At 42.3% G+C, this 23,448-nt stretch overlaps 1 protein-coding gene across 7 annotated transcripts in view; it reads left to right on the forward strand.

Moving 5' to 3' along the window:
- Positions 1-23,448, forward strand: part of PRR5L (proline rich 5 like) — a 171,980-nt gene that overhangs the window by 59,710 nt on the left and 88,822 nt on the right. For 3 of the 7 annotated variants that reach the window (XM_063711072.1, XM_063711068.1, XM_063711070.1), the window contains exon 1: positions 23,327-23,379. The exons of 2 other annotated variants lie outside the window; for them this stretch is intronic. The gene's annotated coding sequence lies outside the window, so the exon portion shown is untranslated. Of the gene's footprint in view, positions 1-23,076; positions 23,301-23,326; positions 23,380-23,448 lie in introns of those variants that run through there. 2 more of the 7 variants (XM_063711069.1, XM_063711074.1) reach the window with 1 other exon arrangement.

A 23,448-nucleotide genomic window follows, 5' to 3' on the forward strand; every position in this document is an offset into this window, starting at 1 on the left:
TATGGTGTGAGATGAACTGGAGAGGTGGACAGCCATATTGGGCACAGTCCTGTGGGTCACATAGATTTCTGCCTTGTCCTGGAAGTGACAGGAAGCCCTTGGCCCACCTGACTGAGAAGGATGGTGTAAAAATATTTGGTTTTGTTTGTTTGTTCTTACAGACAGAGTCTTGCTCTGTCTCCCAGACTGGAGTGCAGTGGCACCATCATAGCCCACTGCAACCTCAAACTCACATAGCTCTTTGTTGTGGGTGACTGTCACCCACATTGTAGGATGTTTAGCAGCATCCCTGTCTTGCACGTCATATGTTCGGCGGCATCCTTGCCACTAGATGCCATTGGCATCTTCTCCTTCTCTGCACATCTACAGTGGTGACATTTAAAAACATCTCCACACATTGCCAAGTGTCCCCAGAGGAGTGGGTGTGGAGGGACAAAATTGCCCCTGCTTGAGAACCAATGTCTTATGCTGATGAGCTCCAGCATCACATGAGTCAAAGAAAACCAGAAAATTGAAAAGGGTAAAGCTCCTATCATTCATTTAGAATGAAATGATTACTATTTTCCTAATAATCTTGAGAAAAGTGATTTGTTCATTCACTCATTCAACAAAAATATATTGTTTATGTACTATTGCCAGGTGCTGTCACAGTCTTTAGGGAGACAGGAATGAACGGGTTGGATTCTAGAGCAGCAGTCCCCAACCTTTTTGGCACCAGGGACCAGTTTTGTGGAAACAATTTTTCCACGGATGGTTAGGGAGAGATGGTTTTGGGATGAAACTGTTCCACCTCAGAACATCAGGCATTAGATTCTCATAAGGAGCACACATCCTATATCCCTCACATGTGCAGTTCACAATAGGGTTAGTGTTCCTATAAGAATTTAATGCTGCAGCTGATCTGACAGGAGGTGGAGCTCAGCTAGTAATGCTTGCTTGCCCACCACTCACCTCCTGCTCTGTGGCCCCATTCCTAACAGGCCACAGACTGGTACTGATCCGCTGCCTGGGGGTTGGGGACCCCTGCTCCAGAGGGTTTATAATCAAGCTCAGTGACTGTGAAAATGAGAGACCATTTCTAGGACTTCAAGAGTCCATGGAGAAAGGGAAAAAGGAGAGAAGCCAGAGGAGACAAAGAATCAATAGTCAGAAGTGGCTAGAAAGCCAGGAGAGTACACCGCGACAGAAGTCAACCTAGGCATTGGGTCGCTGAGACATAGACTTCATTGTCAGGAGCCACCTGTGTCTCAATTCTGGCTTACTATTACTTGGGCAAATTACTTCTTTAACCTCAGTTTCCTTGTCTGTAGAATGGAAATCATAACAGTAGTCACTTCCTGACTGTTTTGAAGACGAAACAAAAATAAGATAATACATGTGAAGCTCTTAGCACAGAGAGAGCACAGACTGGGACCTGGTAAACATGCAACAAACCTATGGAAGCTGCTCTAGTTATCTTTCAGTTTATACTATTTTATTGCTAGGAACAAAGTTGTGCTCCAGGCAAAGGCACATCAACTGCCACCAAAGATTGGAATAAGTCTTTGGGGCAGTTATTTTAGCTTTAGCCATCTGGCTGTCCCTTATCAATAATTTGTTGGTTGCATCTGCGGTGGGTTTTGAGGTATCATAAAGTTTACTAAGCCTGTTATTTCCTATATGCACAGAAGCAGTGAGAGGAATGTGCTGCAGTCATAATGAAAGTAGAGGTCATTTTTTAAAATTGAAAGTGAGAAAATGTATTGCAATAGGACCATTCTATATTTATTTAAAAAAGAAAAGAAAGTGAGAAAACGCAGAATGCTACATGTGCCTTTGAAGTGAAGCATTGGATGATGGGGATGATGATACATATTAAATACTTAGAAATGAGTTTGGCACATGGTGAGCACTTAAGCAACATCTTCCTTTGTGATTATGATTATTACGATGGTGCAGAACAAAGAGGGAATCATACGGTATGTGAAAAATGTTGAGTTTACACACAAGACAGTTATTAGCCAGGGGCAAGGAAAAGTGAAGACTAAACTGGAAAAAATCTGGAATATGTGGCTAGAGCTCAGCATCAATTTCAGATGCCTTATGCAAATTCAGGAGATGGCTAGAGGTTGGAGAACGTAAAGGGGTAGCTGGGAGAAAATGCTGCTTGGAGATGATTGTTGTAAGCCATAGGCATTCCGTGAGGCTAAGTTCATTCATTAGAATCTGTTCCTCATTAAAATGAATCTCAGGTGATTGGGTCATGGAGCCCATACCTCTCAGATATTTCTAGAGACTATCAGCAGAGGGAGGTCTCATCTGCCTCAACAGGTTTACGAATTGATCCATTTTAAGGAAGGATGTCCAAGAGAGGAATGTTTTACGGTGGCAAAGAGAAACATAAACTTCAGAGCCTAAACTAACATTTCTGTTTGGTGGATATGTGAGTGAAGATTGCAAACTTAATCTCTTCTTGTTCTCCTCGGATTTACAAATATAGCATCAAGAACAACTCACATTTACTGAGAATGCAATATGTGGCAGACAGTTCTAAGCATATTGCACTTTCACCAAGACTCTGTGAACTAGTTAGTGTTACGTGCCCATTTTATAGATTTAGAAGCGGAGGCACAACTTGCTTAAGGGACTCAGTTAGCCCAGTTAGTGAATTGTACAAGCAAGATTTGAACCAGGTAGTCTGACCCCAGAGCCCATGCTCTGCTTTGCTTTTTTTTTTTTTTTTTTTTTTTGAGACAGAGTCTTGCTCTGTCACCCAGTCTGGAGTACAGTGGTGCAATCTCAGCTCACTGCAACCTCTGCCTCCTGGGTTCAAGTGATTCTCCAGCCTCAGCCTCCCAGGTAGCTGGGATTATAGGTGCGTGTCACCATGCCCAGCTATTTTTTTTAATTTTTTTTTATTTTTTAGTAGAAATAGGGTTTCACCATGTTGGCCAGTCTGGTCTCGAACTCCTGATCTCAGGTGATCTGCCCGCCTTGGCCTCCCAGAGTGCTGGGATTACAGGGGTGAGCCACCACACCCAGCCCCATGCTTTTAACTACTGAATTTACAAACAGCCTATTAACACCTGATCTTTGCTTTTTTTTTTCTTTTTGAGACAGGGTCTCACTTTGTTGCCCAAGATGAAGTGCAGTGGCACGAACAGCTCACTGCAGCCTTGACCTCCCAGGCTCAAATGATCCTCCAGCCTCAGCCCTTCAAGTAGCTGGGACTACAGGCACATGGCACCATGCTCAGCTAATTTTTGTATTTTTTGTAGAGTCTAGGTTTCACCGTGTTGCCTGGGCTGGTCTCGACCTCCTGAGCTCAATTGATCTGCCTGCCTCGGCCTCCTAAAATGCTGGAATTACAGGCATGAGCCACCATGCCCAGCCAACACCTGATCTATTTTTAAGTATCAAAGCTTCTGTATTATTATGATGGCTGTCACTAGTAGGGAAGCATGATCATTGACGTCAAGGATAATTGTGACCAAGTAAAAGCCATTTGATTTAGCAACAAGCAGATCATTGGCCTCTGAGTGGGTGGTTTCTGTAAAGTACTGGGGTGGCAGCCAGACTGTGAGGCCTCAAGGGAGTTGAGGGAAGTGAGAAAAGGGAAGCCTCCAGGGTTTACAGGCATACCTTGTTTTATTCTGCTTCGCTTTATTGCACTTCACAGATATTGTGCTTTTTACTGATTGAATGTTGTGGCAACCCTCTGGCCAAGTCAATTGGCCCCATTTTTCCAACAGCGTGTGCTCACTTTATGTCTCTGTGTCACATTTTGGTAATTCTGACAATATTTCCAACTTTTTCATTATTATTTTATCAGTTATGGTGATCTATCATGAGTGATCTTTGCTGTTACCATTGTAATTGTTTTGGGGCACCACACACTGTACCCGATAAGATGGCACACTTAATCAATAAATGTTATATGCATTCTGATTGCTCCATTAACTGGTTGTTCCCCTGACTCTCCCTCTCCTGGGGCCTTGGTATTTCCTGAGACACAATATTATTGAAATTAGCCAATTAATAATGCCACAATGACCTCTAAGTGTTCAAGTGGAGGAAAGATCATGTCTCTCACTTTAAGTCAAAATCTAGAAGTGATTAAGTTTAGTGAGGAAGGCATGTTGAAAGCTGAGATGGGCCAAAAGCTAGACCTCTTGGGCCAAACAGCCAAGTTCTGAATGCAAAGGAAAAGTTCTTGAAATTAAAAGTGCTACTCCAGTGAACTCAATAATAATAAGAAGCAAAACAGCCTTATTATTGATATGGAGAAAATGTTAGTGGTTTGGATGGATGATCACACCAGCCACAACATTCCCTTACGCCAAGGCATAATTCAGAGCAAAGCCCTAGCTCTCTTTAATCCTATGAAGCCTGAGCAAGGTGAGGAAGCTGCAGAAGAAAAGTTGGAAGCTACAAGAGGTTGGTTCATGAGGTTTAAGGAAAGAAACCTGTCTCCATTACATAAAAGTGCAAGGTGAGGCAGCATGGGCTGATGGATAAGCTGCAGTAAGTTATATGGAAGATCTAGCTAAGATCATTGATGAAGGTGGCTACACTAAACAGATTTTCAATGTAGGCAAACAGCTTTCATTGGAAGAAGGTGCTATCTAGGACTTTCATTTTAATAAGAAGTCAGTGGTTGTTTCCAAAGCTTCAAAGGACAGGCTGACTCTCTTCTTAGGAGCCAATGCAGCTAGTGACTTTAAGTTGAAGTCAGTCCTCATTTACCTTTTTCAAAATCCTAGGGCCCTTAAGAATTATGCTAAATATACTCTGCCTGTGCTCTGTTAGGGAAACGAGAAGTCCAGATGACAGCACATCTGCTTACAGCATGTTTTACAGAACATTTTAAGCCCACTGTTGAGACTACTATTCAGAAAAAAAAAAAAGATGCCTTTAAAAACATTACTGCTCATTGACAATGCACCTAGTCACCCAGAAGTTGTGATAAAGATGTACAAGGAGATTAATGTTTTCTGCCTGCTAACACAACATCCGTTCTGCAGCCCAGGGATCAAGGAGTAATTTTGATTTTCAAGTCTTATTATTTAAGAAATACGTTTTGTAAGGCTAAAGCTGTCATAGATAGTGACTCCTCTGATGGATCTGAACAAAGTCAGTTGAAAATCTTCTGGAAAGGATTAACCATTTCAAGTGCCATTAAGAACATTTGTGATTCATGGGAGGAAGTTGAAACCTCAGCATTAACAGGTGTTTAGAAGAAGTTGATTTCAACCCTAATGAGTGACAGTGGTTTCTTGAGATAGAACCTCCTCCTGATGAAGATGCTGTGAACATTGTCAAAATAACAACAAAGATTTAGAATATTACATAAATTTAGTTGATAAAGCAGTGGCAGGGTTTAAGAGGACTGACCCCAATTTTGAAAGAAATTCCACTGAGGGTAAAATGCTATCAGCTATCTCTTGTGAAAGGAAGAGTTTTTTGTGAATGGAAGAATCAATCAATGAGGCTAACTTCGTTGTTGTCTTATTTTAAGAAATTGCCACAGCCACCCTAACCTTCAGCACCCACCACCCTGACCAGTCAGTCAGAAGCCATCAACATTGAGGCAACACCCTCCAGCAGCAAAAAAGATTACTACTCACTGAAGCCTCAGATGATCAACATTTTTTAGCCGTAAAGTATTTTTAAATTAAAGTATGTACATTTTTTAGGCACAATGCTATTGCACACACTTTTAATAGACTACAGTATAGTATAAACATAACTTTTATATGCACCAGGGAACTCAAACATTTGTGTGACTCACTTTATTGTGATATTATTATTCACTTTATTGCTATGGTCTGGAACCAAACCTGCAATATCTCCAAGGTACACCTGTATATAACTTCCAAGAATTTGGCAGTAACTGTCAGAAAAGAAATAGAATTACAACTACAAGGAGTAGCCAGCCATGGAGAGGTTTGTTTTTTCTTCTTCCCAAGGTGATAAATACACAATGGAAGTCAGAAAAAGGGCTGGTAAAGGGGAAGAGGATGAAGATACTGAAGAGGAAGGAAAGACACTTCATACATCTGGGAGGCGATAGTGCTCAGGGCACTGGTTAAGGGCTTTGGCACCTGGCTAGATTTGGAGATGTTTTGCATTTTACTTATTGACAATCCCTGATACATCAGTGCTTGGATTTTTAGTAATCAGTGGTTGGATTTTCAGTAACCTGGACCCACACTGACTTGCAGTCTCATATTCTTGTGGTTGGATGGTCCTTTATCTAATGTTAGGAGAACTGCGTTTGAGTCCCAGTGCTGCCATTAAATAGCTGTGTGTGATTTTGGACAAATAAGTCACTTCATGTCGCTGAGCCTCAGTTTCCTCATCTGTAAGTGGCAGATTTGAACTAAAGATCCAGGGGTCCTTTGTACGTGAAGCGGTATTAACTTCTAATGAGAATAGAAGGATGTTCTGCCATTTTAGGTGAAAGATTAATCCTCTTATTGTAAGATTTTGTCTTAGCACGGGAGAGAGGCCACAGTCACTTCCTTCGGTGTTGGAGAGAGAGGTGATTTGACCAGAATTGTAATAGAGTCCACATTATATTTATACAAGTGTATACTATTCTTTGAAATGGATTAATTTGTTACTGGAGTCTAGGGCATTCATTTTAATTTTAATTTTTTTACATATTAATTATCATTTTATTCTGGTGTTTTGTTCTTTAGGAAGACACAAATGTTTGTGATCAAATGTTGACAATCAATAATGATGCAAAGATGTCAGCAATTAGTGTAACACTTTCATTAAAACGTAGAAAATAACAGATAAGATACAGACATGACGATTCCAGAGCAGATGCCATGAAGACACTAACAGTATGTCCCAAAGGAGCGGATCAACAGAAACAGAGACGGGATAAATCCAGACTGTTCTATAACAGAAACTATAGGGCATTGTTTTAAATACTTCAGAAGCCTGGCCGAGTGCAGTGGCTCACGCGTGTAATCCCAGCACTTTGGGAGGCCGAGGTGGGTGGATCACCTGAGGTCAGGAGTTTGAAGGCCAACAGGACAAAACCCCGTCTCTACTAAAAATACAAAAATCAGCTGGACATGGTGATGCGCGCCTGTAGTCCCAGCTACTAGGAAGTCTGAGACATAAGAATTGCTTGAGCCTGGGAGGCAGAGGTTGCAGTGTGCCGAGATCATGCCACTGCACTCCAGCCTAGGCGACAGAGTGAGACTCTGTCTCACACACACACACACACACACACACACACACACACACACAGACACACAAAACAGAAACCTTATGTTCTTTATTAGCTAAATTCATGCCTGAATCTCAGGAGAATCATGAAATATTGCTACCTTGTATCTAGTAGAATGACAATGACATACTGTTCTTCTTTGGACAAGTCTACCTATTATTAGTGGGATGGTTACCTCCCTAAGTGTTGAGTTCTCAGGAAGGAGGATCAAATGGGATATCTATGTGCTAACCATCAGTTGCTAACAGTATTTAATAAGCATAATTTTCTCTAACCACCAGAGTTATAAAATTTAACTCAGCAAATGCTTAGAGTGCCTACTATGTATAAGGTACCAAACAGGAAAATGGGGACTAGAGATATCAGTTTTGCTGATCAAAGCCTGTCACCCAATAAAAACCCAAAACAGGAAACCATGACAAATATCTGACTATCTGGTGTGCAGCCATTTGGAACACAAAGGGGTATGTGCAACCCATCGCACATGTAACACACACACCCACATGCATGCAAGCCATCAGCTCAAGGCGTATGTGTGTGCATGCATAAATGCATGTGTGTGTGTGTGTTTAGGGTCAGTGTGGAATAATAGGCTGAATAAGAGGATAAGGTTTTATGATATACACCCAGGGGGAAAATCTGTGTAAGTTATGCTTTTATCTTGTTAGGTGTATGTTATTACTCAAGAACACTTATACCTGGTGATCCAGCAGCTCAAACACACATACATGCACACACTCCTAACTTGATATCACCCTGGTGTACACTAATTGTCTTAAGCCACTCATTTGATTCAAGAAGCAAGTATAACTCTACAGCAGTAGTTCTCGACATGTGGTCAGAGACCCCTGAAGTTGCCTGCAGGAACTGTGAAGTCACGCAGGGCTCCATGCTCAGAGCTCAGTTCAGTGTTCTGCTGTGGCTGTCTTGAAATGCTTTATAACTTTTGGACAAGAAACAGCACTTTCACTTTGCACTGGTCCCCACCTATGTAACTCATCTTAGTTGCTTGAGATCCTTTTAGGAGGTCCATGAGCTCAAAACTATTTTAACAAGACTAACAATATTAATATATTATTTGCCTTTTCTACTCTGATTTTCACACAAGTATACAGTGGAGTTTTCCGGAGGTGACATGGCATTGGTATTGCAACAGACTAAGTGCACAGCAGATATGAGAATCCAGATCTCTTAGGCCAGACATTCAAGAGATTTGCAGAAATAAAAAACAAAGCCACTTTTCTTGCTATATATACCTTTTGCTTTTGGAAAATATAGCTATTTTTCATAAAAATACATTACTTATGTTAATTTGTAATGGCTTTTAAAATTGTTTCTAAATCGATTAATAAATAACCAAGGATTTTCTCAGTTTTAGTTTCTAATATGTTAAGTATTTACAGATATAACTTATAAAAACAAAAGACTTTAAGGCTCATAATAATTTCTAAGACTTTAAAGGGTTACTGAGTTCAGAAAGTTTGAGTCACTGATCTCTAGGTATTTACTGTTTCTACCAGAGGAAAGAAATCATTGTGGGAATGTGATCAAACGATAGTGTGTTTGCTTATACTTGTTCATTTACGTGGGCAAATCAATGTCTACTGAAAAAAATGAGGTAAAGAGACAACCTTTTTCATTACCCTTGGACTTCTGCAGAATTTTCCTAAGTGTGACCTAACACAAGTCACTTGTTTTTACTTGTTTTTCTCCTTTGTTTTAGAGCAGCAGGTTCTAGGTTATATCTAACTCCTGTGGTTTTCTAAAAGGGAATGGCTGTTAAAGAGAGATCGTGAGCCTCTCTTCCCTCGAGGGGCTTGGGAGAGGTGCTACAGACGATTCCAGCATGAGGCAGAGTTGGATAAAGTGACCTCTGAGGGTCCTTTCAGTTTGGAGGATGCTAGTAGAGAGAGTCTTTTCCCTTACCAAGTTCAAAGTTGGGGGGTGCTGAAGTAATAACAAATGAGTACATAAAAGGCAAAAAAAAAAAAAAAAAAGACATTCTGTCAGCACGGAAGCAGCAGGCAGTCACCAGAGACTCCTGCCTTCCATTGGCGAACCAGTCATCAGCTCCGTCCTGAAAACAGAACTTGCTCCGAGTGATGTAGGCAAGGGAGAATGCTTCTGATGGGAGGGCAGGGCAGGGTGGGTATGGGAATCGCATGCTCTCATTCTTATGACTCTGACTCACTGAAACGGATCCCTCCCTTCCCTTTTTGAGGACCCTATTCCTCCACTTTTAGCACCAAAGTGCTGACGTGCCTTTTCCCCACTTGTCTTTAGAAAATCTATCTTGCAAGTGAATGCTAAGGTGCTGGGCTATTGACAGTTTCACACATCACCCTTGGCGGGGTGGGGGTGGGCGGACGGGGGCGATGGTTGGTGGGAAACAATGACAAGGAGAACCGGAGACAGTGTCTTTACCCCAGGAACAAATCTCCAAAAAAGGACGTTTTAGACACTGGGCAAGCAGAATTGACATATTGGGGAAAGAATGTTTTTCTAGCACTTCTCACACCATGCCTGCTGCTGTTTCTGTTTGAAAGCGTAATCCATTATGTTTGTCCTCCCTTCTTCTCTCCACCCATCTTCCCTTCCTCACTTCCACTTTTCCTCCTTCCTTCCATAAAAGGTCTTATGGATTCTCTGTTATAGCCCAGGTATTGCTTAGATATTGGGGATTCAAAGATAAATAATGTGCTGTCATTGATTTTATAATTTGTGAGTGGCGACAGACAGGTAAACTGATCACTGTAACAAGAGGAGGCAAATGCTGCATGGGTGGGGGCTGGGGGGTGGTGTGTGTGCTGAGTGCTTGGGCAGCCTGCCTGGGATGGAGGAGCAGGGCAGCCCTTTGACCTGGCTCCTGCAGGGGAAGTGGGTATTTCTAAGGGGGAGAAAGAGAACAAGGTTCTCCAGGCCCAGAGACGTTAAGTCATGCACCCAGGTTCACATGGCTATGTCACTGGACCAGGCCTGAGCCTGGTTTGTCTCTGCACCCTCGACCTGTGTGCAATAACTACTGCCTTTCCCAGACCACAGGCATCTCAGTGTGCCTGGGCATAGGATGAGGTGAGAGGGAAAGAGTGGCCGGGAATGAGGCTGTGGTCAAGACTCCACACACCATTCTTTGCATCATACCAGGAGAAAGAAAGAGAGGCAAATATTTATGGACCAGGAGAAAAGTAAGCCCAATTCTTTGCTGTTAACTTACATTCATGACACAAGTTATTTCAAATATATTCCTGGAGTGCTTTCGAAGTGTGAGGGCAGACATCACTCCTTGACCTCTGGGAGCTCATATCTTTCTTTCCAGATTAGCTGGGGACAGATTGACTGTACTAAGCAGAATTCACTGTTAATAGCTCAATGCCTTTTCTGCAGATGCTGTGGTTACAGCTCCTCACCGCTTCCTTAGAAGCTCTTTTGCCCCTTCTGATAATAAATGACCTGACTCTTGTCTTGTCTTTTCCCCTTCCTCCTGACCCGCCTTTGAGAGATGAATCAACCCCCGGGCAGGTTTCCTGCAAGGAGTGGAGGAAGGGCCCCAGCTCCTAGACCAGCAGAAAAAGCAGGAGTTGACCGATTTCTGCTAAGCTCACTTGACAAAGGGATCTGGTCCCCTTTACCTACCAGTCTTTCTGTACCTGCCTGACACTGGCAAGGCACTTACTCTCCCAGAAACAGCTGGGCCAGAGGAAAATGGCCCACCCCTCCCACAAGAATGCCAAGAAACAATCGGCTGTTAATTTCCAGTAGGACGAACAGGAACCCTTTCAGCCAGGAAATCTAAATTGAACAGTGATTAAGTCATTCAAGCTCCATGGCCCTGTTTAATTTCCAGGTCTACAGATGGCTCTGCCTTCCTCTTAGAGACCATTTTTAGCCACTGGTCTTGGGAGGGTATTTCACTTTTAAATAAGGCACCTGCATGTTCTTGTCAGGCTGCACTCTGTGGTGGTTAAACCCACAGACTAGTGGGGGCAGAATGTCCAGGTGTGAATTTCAGCTCTGCCATTTGCTGTGTGACTTTGGGCAAGTTACTTACCTCTCTGTGCTTCAGTTTCCTCATCTGTGAAATGGAAATAATAATAATTGCACTGGGCTCATAGTGTTGTTTCATGTTTTAGGAGAATTAATGAGTTGACACTTGTGATGTGCTGAGAGCTATGCATAGTAAACATTTTTGGGGGTTAAATTAATACACATATTTAACTATCCAACTGTGAATGGGACTTGCCTTTGTCCTTTCCTTCTCTCGTGAGGTCTGTCATTAGATAGAGGGAATGAATTTAGTAAAGAGGTTAAATGCAGAGATTTGGGGATCGAATTGCCTCAGTTCAAGTCCTGACTCCACCACTTAATTAGAGGTTAAGTCACCTCACCCCTCTGCTCTTCAGTGTCTTCTTCTGTAAGGTAGGTTATAATTGCACCTATTTCTTAGGATGGTCATGGAGAATGAGCTTTGTAAAGTTCTTAGAATAGTGCCTGGTGCTTAGCTTAGTAAGTGCTCAGTAAATTTTACCTATTGCATTATTACAAACTCAAAAAAAGTACCATATAAACACAGCAGTTTTGATTATACAAGCTACAAGCTGCCCAAAGCTAACGTCCTGAGCAAGTGTAGCCAGCGCCTCAAGCCAGCTCCTAGAGGCTGGCTGTGTGTTAGTGAGCAGGAAGCTTGGCAGTTTGTCCAGGTGTGGAAGAGCTCAGCTCTTCCGTGTTTGAGTCCTGACTTTCCTGCTTGTTAAAGGTGTGACGTCGGGCAATTTGATATCTCTAAACCTCAATTTGTTTCCTTTCTCCCTCCCTCCGTTCCTTTCTCTCTTCCTTCCTCTAGTGAACATTTATTGAGTGGCTGCTCAGTGGAGGAGGCACTGTGTGAGGTTCTAGATATTCCCCAATGGACAGTTCAGTGATCCGTACATCACAGGCAGGCTGTAAGGATTAAACGAGTTACTACCTGCTGGGGGCTTAGTCTGGGCCTGGTACTTAATGTAAACTCAGTAAATAATGGCTGCTCATGCTGATTTCCTATCAAACGTCCTTAGATCATATCTGTTAGGTCTCATCATCCCTTCTGTGAAGGAGGTAGCTGGTTCTTATGATAAAGCACTTAGCGGGAATGATTGTTCAAGGTTACTTGCTTTGTTTCTGCAGTGGAAACTGAAGCAGGGCTTTTTTTTTTCTCTGTAAATTTGGGAGACTATCAGCAGACCAGTCATCCAAGAAATTAAAAAGCCGAAAGCAGAATTTACTGAGTAGACTCAGTTAAGATCTCCCCTCGTCTTATACAGTCTCGGGTCCTTTCGAAGCAAGTTTGACTGACAGGGAATTCTTTTGTCTAGGACCACATTTCCCAATTATATCCTGCTGAATATTATTTCCTTCAGCTGTTAATAGTATTCCATGAAATGAAATTAAACTATTGATTTTTTTTTTCTGAAGACCACCTCCAAGTTCTTAATAAACGACTGCATTTTACAGTATTGCATGGAGTATTTTTCCAAAAGTTATTAGACTAAGGAATGTTTCTCCAGCAACACCAGCAACATTTCATGGTATTATCCCTTCCCCTTCTTGGGGAACAGTTTGAGAAGTGCCCATCTAGGATAGCTAAGCCAGACTTCATCAATGAAAGCCAGGCTGAAACACCAAAACTCTGGTGATACAAGTATTATATTTAGGAAAAGAATTGAAGCAGATGTTGAGTGATGGGCCAGTTTGTGTTATTGTCAGACTAGAACTGCCCACCAGTTAACGCTGGAGAAAGAAGAGAGTTCTTTGTGAAGGGCAGCCATCCACCTGGCTGGCGTGTCTCACCTTGACTGAGTGAGACATTCAAGCACTGCTAGGTACAGGTGCTGCTAGGGGACAGGGCATCTTTCCTCTGTTCACTTTCTGCTCTTGCAGAAATCTAATTTCTCACATCCAGCAGAAAACCTCCCTGCAATGAGTGGTTTGGATGAGAATATTTATCTTCCCCGAACAGTTTTGCAACTTCCTCTTCCTTAACTGGGAGGTCAAGATGACTGAAGAACTTACTTTGGGAAATAAAACTGTATAATTTGTAGTTATTTCTACCTCTGTCAAGCTGTGGGACCTTGGGAAATGACTAAGCTGTTTCTTTTAATCTCAACTTCTTCATCTATAAAATGGGGATAATAATAGCACCTCTTTCCTGGTGTTGTCTGGGGAGTAAGTGAGCCACTGCTTGAAAAGTACCTCACATAGTGTCAGCACATGGTACATCTGCAATTCATGTTTTTTTGCAATTAATATTAATGTCAGTTGTAATTTTTTTGTTTTTATCAATTCCATATGTGTGTGTGTGTGAGAGAGAGAGAGGACAAAAAGGGAGGAAGAGGGAGGCATATGGCGTACTTAGAGTATAATGTAAATTCTATTTTGCAAAGGAAGATTTTGAGTAAAATGAAAAACAAATACATTTCCTATTAATGACATCTCTTTTGCTAAAGAGATAATTTATAAATGTGATTTTAGGTAGAAAGTCCTAGAAACCAAATTACTGATTAATTAGTATTTTAGTTTATTTGTCACTCTCTGGGGAATGTAGTTAGCATGAGTTAATCCCCCAAAGCTTACTTTGTATGGGGTGTACCTTGTATTATGGTGCCTAGGACGCTAAATTAGTGGTTAGAGGGTTGTACAGTAGGCTTTGACACTGAGGAAAGGGGCTGAGATTGCCTTGAGGAATTTTTGATTGGGTCTCTTGAATAGCCTAGATAAACTATCCTGGCCAGAATTCTTTCACAGTAGAGTTTAAAACTCCTCTCTCCTTCTTTCTCCCCTTCTTTGCCCTCCCTTCCTTCCCTTCTCCTCCCTTCTCCCACAGACAGGAATGAATAAGCATACACAAATTTTTGCTTATTCCATTCGCCTTTCTATATATCCAATGCAGACTGCTGTCTTATGACATTATTTATGTTATATTCATGTGATTATGTTCCTTATCTTGATTTTATCTGTTTCTGAAGTGGGAAGGGTGTAAATGTCATTTTTTATTTTTAAGATTACGACTGTATTTCCATATTCTCAGACCACTTATTGAAGTCTCATTTATATTCAACAGCATGCAGTAATACACATCAGAATGTAAATAAAGGCTAAAACATATGTTCACCAAATTGGGAATAGAATAAAATACTAGGCTTTGCCATGAAAGAATTGAGATTATTTATGTGGGGAAACAAACATAATGGTTGGTCAATAACACACAAGGTCTCTTATTTCAAATATGGTATCTAATTATTTTTCTTTGTTACTAAAAAATGTATTACAATGTGCCAAGCATTGTGCCAAGTATTTCACACAGCTCTCCTAAACCTCATTTAGGCCTCATGAAATCCCTGAGAAAAAGGTGGTGTCTGCAACTGAGACTCTCACTGCCTTCAAATGGAACTGTCCTTAATGGTACTACCAGGTCTCAGTCCAAACCTTAGCCTTTTTCCCCACAAGGAAACATTGATTGACCTAAGGTTTGGCTTATACTAGAAGGGATGACTGTTCTGGTCAAGATATTTGGGTTTCAAAGGACAACTTGACCTGGACCCTGGACCCCACTATCTCAAATAAAAGGAGTGTCTCATAGAAACAAGCCCAAGCCAGGCTTCATGGGAGCCGGGACCAGAGAACTTCTCTCTCTCTCTCTCTCTCTCTCTCTGTTGCTGTCTCTCTCTCAAAGTAAATACAATGAAGTGTACGAGGTAAACAAAAGGGTAAGAGAGTCCAGGGTGTATGTGAGGGAGTTAATATAATAAGGGAATCTAATCTGGGTGAGGAGGGAAGTGAGGACTTGAGGATGACCAGCCGTGGGTTAAGATAGTATATCTCAGGGGAGCTGAAGATTTGTGGGAGCCAAAGTACTAGAGGGAATGACCGTGAAAGATGGGAGGTGGTGTTAAGAGAGTGGGAGTGGGCGTAAATAGGAAATGACAACGTCAAGGCTGACCGTGACAGTAAGTGGCTGCCGTAGATTGGAGAACAAGGTCATCAGGGCAGAGGTCAAGGATCTGAGCTTCTGGGATATTGGAAAAATTTCTATGAATATTGAAATCATGGAGAATTATGAAAAGCGCAACATCTAAGAGAGTGATCATAAACCAGGTCTGAAAATTTCAAGGCAAGAGGGAGATAACCCAGGAATCTGTAATGACCACTACAGGGGCAGGGGATAGCGAGTAGAATAGTCTAATGGCTTCATGGGGATTTTAGGGAGGGATTGTGGTCTGGAAGTGGCACAAAAAAACAAGGAAAACAATAACTCTACCTCAAAGTCCAGTCATGCCATGAGTGTGGGAGAGAAACTACCATCGTTTGAGAGGATTTTTAGGGCCTCAGCAGAAAAGCAGAGTTCACTTTGAACAGCGATTCTCAAAATGTGGTTCAGGGACCCTTAGGGAATCTCTAAGACCTGGCAGAGATCCACAGCTCAAAACTATTTTCATAGAAAACTAAGATATTATTCACCTTATCACTCTCATTCTCTCACAAGTCTGTAGTGGAATTTTCCAGAGTCTACGTAATGTGTGATAATGCAACAACAGATTGAATGCAGAAGTCAGTAGAAGAATCCAACTGTCTTCTATTAAGCCAGGCATTAAAGAGATTTTCAGAAATGTAAAACAATACCATCCTTCCCAGTACTTTTGTTCTGTTTTGTTTTGGAAAATATAGTTATTTTCCATAAAATATGTGATGGTTTTACTATTATTTTAAACTGAATACATTAATTTTAATTTTTAATTTCAAATACAGTAAGTATTGATAGACACTACCCACGAAAATCAAAGCTCTTAGGGTCCCCAATCACTTTAAAGAGAGTCGTGAGATAAAAATGTTTGACAACCACTGAGTTAGTACATAAAGGCAAAGGAAATGCTCAGAAAAGAAGTCGAAGTGTAGGGGATTTTGCTGGTGATGGACTATGGGTTTCAGGGTGTACAAAAGGAGGTTTGGGAATGAAGAAGGGCTGGGAGACAGGTCAGAAACTGGGATGGATAAAAGCACGTGGTGATGATAATCTGGGGTGATTAAGAGAACCTTAGGCCCTGATCTTTGAACTGATGGGCAGAGACAAGGATGCAGGGCATAAGGTGGCCAGTCCTGATGACTGCAGTGCAGAGAGTGATGCTGAGGCTGAGGCTGAGTGTTGTGAGGAAACCAGAAGCCAGCTTCTGCTGGGGGAGGATGAAGCTGGGAGACCAGTTATCTTATATAGCACATGGGTCCCTTAGTTTGTATCCCAAAGGACACTTTGATTGGCACATCTCATCTACTCATGTGTCAGGTGCCCAGTCCCAGGACCAGTCACCTGATACAGGTCTAGGACAATCCACTGCCCCATTCTGCAGCGTCTGAGGTATGTGATGGTTCCTGGAAAAGGCGGTATGGTCTGGTCAGATGCCCCCCAAAGGCATCTACAATCACCAAGAAAGACGAAAATCTCTTGTGTTTTGGATAGCTCTGGGAATTTATTTATTTATTTATTTTTGAGATGGAGCCTCACTCTGTCACCCAGGCTGGAGTGCAGTGGTGCGATCTCAGCTCACCACACCTCTGCCTCCCAGGTTCAAGCGATTCTCCTGCCTCAGCCTCCCAAGTAGCTGGGACTACAGGCTCCTGCCACCATGCCTGGCTAATTGTTTTGTATTTTTGGTAGAGATGGGGTTTCACCATGTTGTCCAGGCTGGTCTTGAACTCCTGACCTCAGGTGATCCACCCGCCTTGGCCTCCCAAAATGCTGGGATTACAGGCATGAACCACCATGCCCAGCCTGCAACTCGGTATTTATTTGGAATGTTTCCCGTTCAATCCTGCCTTAAGATGCAGAGAGGGGATTATTTGCAATGGAGTGTCTTCCATTGATGCAAAAGGCCTTCTAGGAAATGAACTGGGCAATACAATGGCAGCATGTTTGATCATGGCAGTGGTGACTTCCCACTGTGACCAACTCCTTACCAGGACCTTACCATGACCTTGCTCTGTTGCTTGGACCTCATCTTGTCCCCCACCCCACCTGTTTCCTATGCTTCAACCATAGGGGCTTGCTTTCTCCTTCTAACTTGCCATGCTTCTTCCTGACTCAGGGCCTCTGTACTGACCATTTCTTCTGTTTGGAACATTCTTCTGTTTCCATAAATGCCTCTTTTCATCATTTAAGTCTCGATTTCAAAGTTATCTTCTATGGAAGATCATCGTTGATGACCCTATGTAAAGCATTTCTCTTCTTTTTTTCTGGTCACTCTAGTTTGTCCTCTTCATAGCACACATCAGTACTTGAGATGATCTCCTTTATGCATTTGTTTCCATGTGTAATGTTTGTCTTCTGCTCTTTGGTGTTAGAAACCTTGTCTTTCTTGTTCACCATTACATCACTGGTGCTTGACACCAATAAGTGGCCAGCCAGTATTTGTTGACCAAATGACTGACTTAGGATTGTGGGAAGGAATAATTGAAATCCTTGAAAGTTATCCAAGAGGCCGGGCGAGGTGACTCACGCCTGTAATCCCAGCAGTTTGGGAGGCCAACGCCGGCAAATCACAAGGTCAGGAGTTTGAGACCAGCCTGGCCAACCTGGTGAAACCCCATCTCTACTAAAAATACAAAAAATTAGCTGGGTGTGGTGGCGGGCACCTGTAATCCCAGCTGCTTGGGAGGCTGAGGCAGGAGAGTCACTTGAACCCCGGAAGTGGAGGTTGCAGTGAGGCAAGATCATGCCACTGCACTCCAGCCTGGGCAACAGTGGGAAACTCCATCTCAAAAAAAAAAAAAACAAAAAACAAAAAAAAAAAACAAAAAAAAACAAGAAGAAGAAAATTATCCAAGAAAAATTCAAGTAGGATCACCAAATTTCTTTTTTCCCTGTTAAGATTTGCTTATTCAAATTATTCTCAGAAGACAGTCAGATTTAATTCACTACGAGCCACTTTAGAATGGAGGGCAGACACTCCCTAATACCAAAAGACAGAAACGATGATAAAACCCAACATACCAGAAATACCCCATTGCTAACAAGAGAAGGATGACAGGGACTAAAATAATTATTTTGCTTATGTCATCCAAAATTCTCCCAAAAAGCAGACTTCAGGGTTCTCAATTTTTCTACTGTGGAAGTTACAAGGAAGGCAGAAGGAGGGCAAACTTTTATCATTTCTGTGCTAAATCTCCATGCTGTACCAAAGGTCACTGATTTTACACCCTGGTGTTAGATCAGATGCTGAGCATATTTCTCAAATGGTCCCGTTTTTATGGATAGTATAGTGCTGTGGTGGTATATTGAGTGCTTATGCAAGTTTTATATCTAGATTGGTATTTATCATGAGTAACTACATTAACTCATTTTATTACCTGAGCTCTGAGGACCTGAAAAACTGTGTGTTCTTATGTTGCACACGGCTGGGAGATCTACTTGTGCTCCTCACAAGTTGTGCTAGGCATTAACAAAGGATCTTGGATTATCCTTTTTTCCATCTACAAAAGGAGAAAACTTACGGGAGGATATATGTTTTTCTTCATTGGAATACTTTTATATCATAGTATGATATACTATGTACTTTTATATCATAGTATGAGACACTAGGGTTATTGTGGAGGGAGATCAAACTTCAAACACCTAAATGTGGCAGACATTTGTTTCACACCTATTGTATCTCAGACCCCTAAGGCATTAAATGTGATAATGTGGGCTGGGCATGGTGGTTCAGGTCTGTAATCCCAGCGCTTTGGGAGGCAGAGGTGGGCGGATCACCCGAGGTCAAGGGTTGGAGACCAGCCTGGCCAACATGGTGAAATCCCATCTCTACTAAAAAACCAAAATTAGCTGTGTGTGGTGGCACACGCCTGTAATCCCAGCTACTTGGGAGGCTGAGGCAGGACAGTCACTTGAACCCAGGAGGCAGAATTTGCAGGGAGCCAAGATCGTGCCACTGCACTTCAGCCTGGGTGACAGAGAGAGATTCCATCTCAAAAAAATAATAATAATAATAATAAAATGAATAAATAAATGCGATAATGCGTAAATTGAGTAATTTTCATTATTATTCAGAGATGGAAGCAGTTAATCAGAGGAAGAGAGAGTGGACAGAGATCTCTGTCCTGTCCTTTTTTGCCTGTGTATAACTTCAAACAAGTCACCTAACCCTGCCTGAACTTGGTCTGATTAGGCTCTGTGCGGGGTAGAAATGAGTAATGGGAATGGGGTGGGCAGGCATTGTCATGGGAACAAAGCAAAAGTAGAACAACAGACTTCTGGAAGAACAGAATCTGAAAGGTGGTTTTGATCACAAGGCAGCCTCTCAGGGAGGGCCTCTGCTTCTCCTGGTCTTGATGTCCAATTGTCTTCTACTGCTTCCTTTATCTCAGTAGTGTTCAAATTATGTGGTTCCAAGCAAGGTTTTCTTTGTAAAATGGTTTGAACCCATGCCATTCTATTGCATAATTTCTGCTTGCTCATAGCTCTGGCCCATTCTAACTATGTGTCTGCATCCCTTGCAAGCTGCATTCAGAGTGGCAGGAAAATGGGCGATCAGGCTGGTAACAAGAGAAGCAGGGAGTGGCTGGGATTGTGGCAAACTGGAAACTGCACGTTCTCCCTAAAAGGGAGAAAAAGCACTGCAGAACTAGCCAATTACAGAGTGCAGGTCTGCAGCAAGAATGATGCCAGGTCCCCTAGGTTTTTCAAGGCAAGCTGAAAAATCTGTATTTTTGCATGATGTTTTCTAATTTTAAAATATTGGCAAGTAGTTCAAACAATGTTGACCTCATAAGGTTCAAACAATACAATCTAATGTAGAACATTTAATGAGCCCGCAGCCAGTGTGCAGCTTTTAGAATCTAGAGTTCAGATAAAGTCACAAACTTCAGCTTTTGCTCTGCCTAATAGTTGTGTGTGTGTGTGTGTGTGTGTGTGTGTGTGTGTTCACATTCCTGAAATCTAATCTTACTGGTGAAGTGTACTTTTTGGGGCCAAAATTTTCACAGCACACATCTATGGATTGGATGCACCTGGGTTAGGTGCCCACCCTTAGTCTTAAAGGGGGCTGCCTAAGGGATAGCTACTCTTTCAACAGGAGCCTTGATTGGACTGACTTCCATTTCAGAGGTTGTGGACATGGCAAGCTGTGTATATATCTAATAAAGACCTAGAATTTCCTCCTCATAAATTAATGTTTAAATAGAATGACCAACACTGGTTTCTCCTATGAAGATTCTGTTTCTTAATAAGAAAAAGCAAAGTCCCATTGACATTTAGGTAGAATTTTGGTTAGAATTTGGCTGGTGACAAGCATCATATATTGGCATTAATGGTCCTTAAGGAGAAGCTCTGATTTCCATGGAAATACTGACTACTTCTCCTCTTAAGAAAATTCTGGCTTGGCATGGTGGCTGTGATCCCAGTGCTTTGGGAGGCTGAGGCAAAGGCTCAGCTGAGCCCAGAAATTTGAGGCTATGGTGAGCTATGATTAAGACACTGCAGTCCAGCCTAGGCAAGAGAGCAAGACTCTGTTTTTTTAAAAAAAGAAAAGAAAGAAAAAACATCTGCTTACAAAATGAGAAACTCTTAGGGTTAGAAAAGAATTTAACCTCTTTAAACTTCCCTTTCAGTCCTTCAATACTTTTTTATGGCATGCTTGTATGTTGTGAATACTTCTCTTTACCAGGAAGTACGCTTCTTCCAGAGGAGCCTCTTTCATCTTTAGACAGGCCTCATGATTAACCTTTTTTTTCTTATTGCACAATGCCCTGCCCACCATAGGCAATCAGTACAGCACACGCTAAATAAGTTCATTTCTATGTCATTTGCTGAGTACATACTATGTGCCAGACACTATTCTAGAAACTTGGGCAATATCAGTGAATTAAAAACATCAGATTTGTTTAACTGAACTGATCCCTTATAGAGCTGATGTTCTACCCTGAAAGTAGGAGGTGGTAAAAGACAGATAATAATTTTTTCCTCCTTCCTTCCTTCCTTCCTTCCTTCCTTCCTTCCTTCCTCTCTCTCTCTCTTTCTTTCTTTCTTTGTCTTGCTCTGTCTCCCAGCCTGGAGTGCAGTGCTCACTATACCCTCCACCTCCAGGGTTCAAGCAATTCTCTGCCTCAGTCTCCAGAGTACTTGGGATTACAGGCACCTGCCACCATGCCCGGCTAATTTTTGTATTTTTAGTAGAGATGGGGTTTCGCTATGTTGGCCAGGCTGGTCTTGAACTCCTGACCTCGTGATCTATCCGCCTCAGCCTCCCAAAGTGCTGGGATTACAGGCGTGAGCCACCGCACCCGGCCAAAATTTTTTTCTTAAAGTAAACCATACAATATGTTACAAGGTTATAGATGCTATTTTAAAAAAAAGCAGAGTTGAATGAGGGAGACTGGGAGGGACGGGCGAATTACAGCTTTAAATAGGTGGAATAGGGTAGGTCTTATTGAAATAAAACTTGAAGGAGATTGAGAGAGTTAGCAATGTAGAATGGATGTTCCCAAACTGATCTCCCTGCAGCCGGGTGGAACTAGTTCCCTTTCCACTTCCCAGGCCCTAGGGATAATGATAGGAAAAATAATAGCTTAATATCCTTTGAATCCCAGCAGGGATTCTAAGCACTTTTTCTGGATGAATTCACTAAATCCTCATAGCCACCCTAAGACATAGCTACTACTTTTATCCCCATTTTCATATGAGTAAACTGAGGCACAGCAAAGTTAAGTAACTTGGCTAATAACCAGAGGATGGGAGGAAGAGGAGCTGCTGTAGAGACCTTGCCATTTTGGCTCCAGGCTTTGGCTCTTAATCCCTTAGACCAGCCTCTTTTAAGTCTCCTCCCTGCTCATTGTCCTCTCAGTTTCTTGCCAGGCACGGTGGCTTATGCCTATAATCCCAGCTCTTTGGGAGGCTGAGACATGTGGATCACTTGAGGTCAGGAGTTCTACACCAGCCTGGCCAACATGGTGAAACCCTGTCTCTACTAAAAATACAATAATTAGCCGGGTATGGTGGTGCATGCCTGTAATCCCAGCTACTCGGGAGGCTGAAGCATGAGAATTCCTTGAACCCGGGGAGGTGGAGGTTGCAGGGAGTCGAGATCATGCCACTGCACTCCAGCCTGGATGACAGAGGGGAAACTGTCTCAAAAAAAAAAAAAAAAAAAAAAGATTTTGTTTCCCAGGCATGTGTCCCATGCCCAGTCTCTTTCATTGTGTGTGATTCCTGGGATGAAATTTAAAGCCCTTCGTCATTCTAGGGCTTCTGTTGAGGATCTTTTAGCTTTACCTAATACCGCAGGACAAATGAGACACCCAGAACTTCTTCAACCCGCTCCCATGCCCACAACCACTGTAACACATAGGTTTTGTAGGGTCGCAATGACCAAATCAAAAAATGAAAATGAGTCTTGCTCAGTTTTGAGATAAAAGGACACGCACATCTTTTTCTTCAGCAAATGTCACTGTGGTTTCAAAGCCTATGTGTGATGTGCGATCGGGCAGCATTTTTAAAGTATTTCCTGCTCAACCATAGGGTGAAATGATGCAGGTAGTGAGTCCTGCAAACAGCTGCACTAAATTCTTAACACCTGCAAACAACAACAACAACAACAAAACCCAACAGTTTTCAAAGTAATTATGCATTGTTTTTAATTTTTGGCTTGTTGGTTTTCTGTGATTTCAAACTCTGAAGGACCCTCTAATTCATGAAACCTGCAGTTAGAAAATGAGTTTGGGAGCTTTAAAAGAATTTGCAAACAAGGGAAAGATTTCACTTGCATTATATTTTCATCAATGCACTTAAAACAACTTCTGGAATCGCCAGAGTTCCAGGCTCCACTCCTCTCTTCAGCTCCGCCCTGCTCCTTTTAAATGAGCCCCAGAATCACCTCTTGGCTTGGCAGTTTCCCATTGCGGGGCAGCTGGGCCGGGGGCGGGGGGGCGGCTGCAGATCTCCCGTTGTGTGAGAGAAACGCAAGCACGGAGCTCCCTTGACCTGCTGCATCCTCCTCGGCAATTTTTTTTTTTTTTTTAAGTCAAAAAGCTTGGATTTCCTGAAATTGTTGAACTGGATGTAAGTGCAGGGCCCCCCTCTCCGCTCTCCCCAGCAGGGTGAGAGTTGCTGAAGGGGAGCAGGAGTGGGATGGGGTGAAGTGAGTTGGGGGACATTGGAGAGACACTAAAGCTAGGTGCCCGGGACAGGAAAAGTGGGAGGAGAAGGA

Source organism: Gorilla gorilla, chromosome 9 (assembly GCF_029281585.2).
Source record: "Gorilla gorilla gorilla isolate KB3781 chromosome 9, NHGRI_mGorGor1-v2.1_pri, whole genome shotgun sequence".
NCBI lineage: Eukaryota > Metazoa > Chordata > Mammalia > Primates > Hominidae > Gorilla > Gorilla gorilla.